General features: G+C 54.5%; 1 protein-coding gene across 3 annotated transcripts in view; it reads right to left on the minus strand.

Annotated features, from left to right (window-relative positions):
* Positions 1–398: 398 nt before the first annotated feature.
* Positions 399–2,211, minus strand: part of MAPRE2 (microtubule associated protein RP/EB family member 2) — a 120,045-nt gene continuing 118,232 nt past the window's right edge. For all 3 annotated transcript variants that reach the window (XM_070421193.1, XM_070421192.1, XM_070421191.1), the window contains one exon: positions 399–2,211. This exon is cut by the window's right edge and continues 757 nt beyond it. The gene's annotated coding sequence lies outside the window, so the exon portion shown is untranslated.

Here is a 2,211-nt window from a genome sequence, read left to right on the forward strand (position 1 = left end):
CTGTAAATCGTTCCTGTTAAAGTCAACTAACCAGAGGGACAGAGACGTCACCCAGGAGCTTCAGTCCATCACCGTTGTTTTGCCACCAAGCTTCCCCCCTCCCCCGCCCGCCTCCCCCGTTCCCACTCGCCCAGCCTGTCCCGGCCAGGGGGCGGCTGGAGCTTCCCGAGGGACCAGGTGTTTATTTTGGGTCTTTGTTTTTAAAGGTATTACAGCTGCTACTTTTGATATCAAATACTAGCCTGTAATTCCAGTCAAAACATTTGCCATCAATAAAAACAAAGACCCCCTCTCCCGGTGTAATTATAATGCGAGTCCACACACGTAGCCTGTTCGTCTCCGCATACTCACTCAAAGGAGACCTTCAGCACCAAACCGTAAGAATCTATAGATCCGAGTCAATGTTAACATATACTTTTTTTTATTAAATATGTAAAAAGATAACCGCAAGTCCAAGTTATTCACATATTCAGCGACAAAAGGCTATTCTACCATGCGACAACGGTGGGCAATGTAAAACGAATGTGATACATCTGATAAGACCTCTTCCTCTATTATGTCCTTACTTAGCTCTATTTATAATGAACAATACATCTGTTTACATTCCTTTCATTTTACATTTCATATATAACCAAAGCTTTCTGGTGTACTATGTGGTAAAGTGATCTGAATGCATATGAACCTTGGCGGAAGAATGGCGATACTCACCAGGGAAGGGGTCCTTGGCTCCCTTCTGGCGTTGACTTCTCTCGGGTCAACAGCGTGTTTGTCTTTTCTGCTTTTCTGCTTAGCAGACAGGCTCTTGGCCCCCAGCTTCGGTCACTTCCTATCTGACACGAGTCGTGGAAGTGCTATGACCAGCCACGGCGGGTGTGAGGGAGGAGCAGGGCACACACCAAGGGTGACCGCTCAGCCAGCCCGGCGATGGGGAGGGGATGAGCGGGTACGGCCATCGGGAGGAAGGAGCAGGCCTGGCCCGCGAGAGGTGGCCTGCACAGAGCTGGGGTGCAGCCACGGGGCTGGGAACCAGCTGTTCGAGTCCCCAGGTCTCCGTGAGGGGACAGGAGGAGGGACGTAGCCCTTCCCTACACGGGTGAGGAGTGTGCTCCCACTCTGGGGAGGGGAGTGGAGTGTGGTGACTGGGAAAGTTATCTTTGCAAACTGCCTGGCCAGTGTGTTTACAGCGGAGCTGGGGCTGAGGGGGCAATGGCGCGGGTGCAGGTCGCACAGCCATGGCGGGCACCGGCTGCGTCTGCAGGGCTGGCAGGAAGCGCCACAGGACCCTGACGTGGTCTGTATGGAATTACTCACAGTGCCTCCCTATGAAAGCTGTTTTAAAACAAGGAGCCTGTGTACAACAGGCTGGGGGGGGGGGCGTTAGGCATGAGCTGCGTCTAGCACCACCACCACCTGTAACAGGTGCGGAGGACGTCACTGCCGAGGGCCAGGCTGCAGCCCGAGCGGAGCTGCCGCAGCGCAGAGCAAGCAGAGAGGAGGAGGGAGTCCATCGCCCCGGAGTCTGTCCAGTCCTGCACAGCGTGCTCACTCCTCACCACGCGGCCGCCCTCCCGCAGCTCCCTCCGTGCCGCTGCTGCGGGGGTGACTCTGAGAGGCTGCTTTCGGCGGGAAGCATCAGAGCGGCCGTGCAGCATCTCATCAATAAGGAAATGTCAGCGCTTTATGACAGAGCTGAGAAATTTATTGTAAGCTTTTCCGTGGAGAGGAAAGTGGGTGGGCACACTGTGTGCTGTTGGGTTGCACCTACCAAGTCAAATACCAAGTGAAGGTGGATCTAAAGTTAGGAACCGAGTGCAATGAAGGATCCGGGAAGGGAAACCATCTCTCAAAGGGAAAAAGAAGGAGGCAACGATACTAAGAAAATGTGCAAATCTTAGTTAAAAAAAGAAAAGAAAAAAGGAATGCTTCTAATTCATCAATGTTTCCTCGGTTTTGAACTGCCCGGTCTAGCAAAGGGCAATGGCATGGAGGCCGCAGTATGAAGGGGAATTCCTGTTCCAGAAGGTTCCTGTCAACCTCAGCCATGGCGCTCCTGGAACCACCCCATTCCCCGAGGTCCTCCCTCCAGCAGGTGCGTGGCATCCCGCCCTCGGGGTTGCCCCCCACCCTGGAGCCCGGGGACCTTGGAGCCCTCGGGGCGCAGAGCTGACAACGGCTGCGGGAGGGTGGCTGCCCACCAAAGGGGACCCTGAG

This window comes from Myotis yumanensis, unplaced genomic scaffold (assembly GCF_028538775.1).
Source record: "Myotis yumanensis isolate MYYU_CA2020_CCGP unplaced genomic scaffold, mMyoYum1.0.hap1 SCAF_7, whole genome shotgun sequence".
In the NCBI taxonomy this organism is placed as follows: Eukaryota; Metazoa; Chordata; class Mammalia; order Chiroptera; family Vespertilionidae; genus Myotis; species Myotis yumanensis.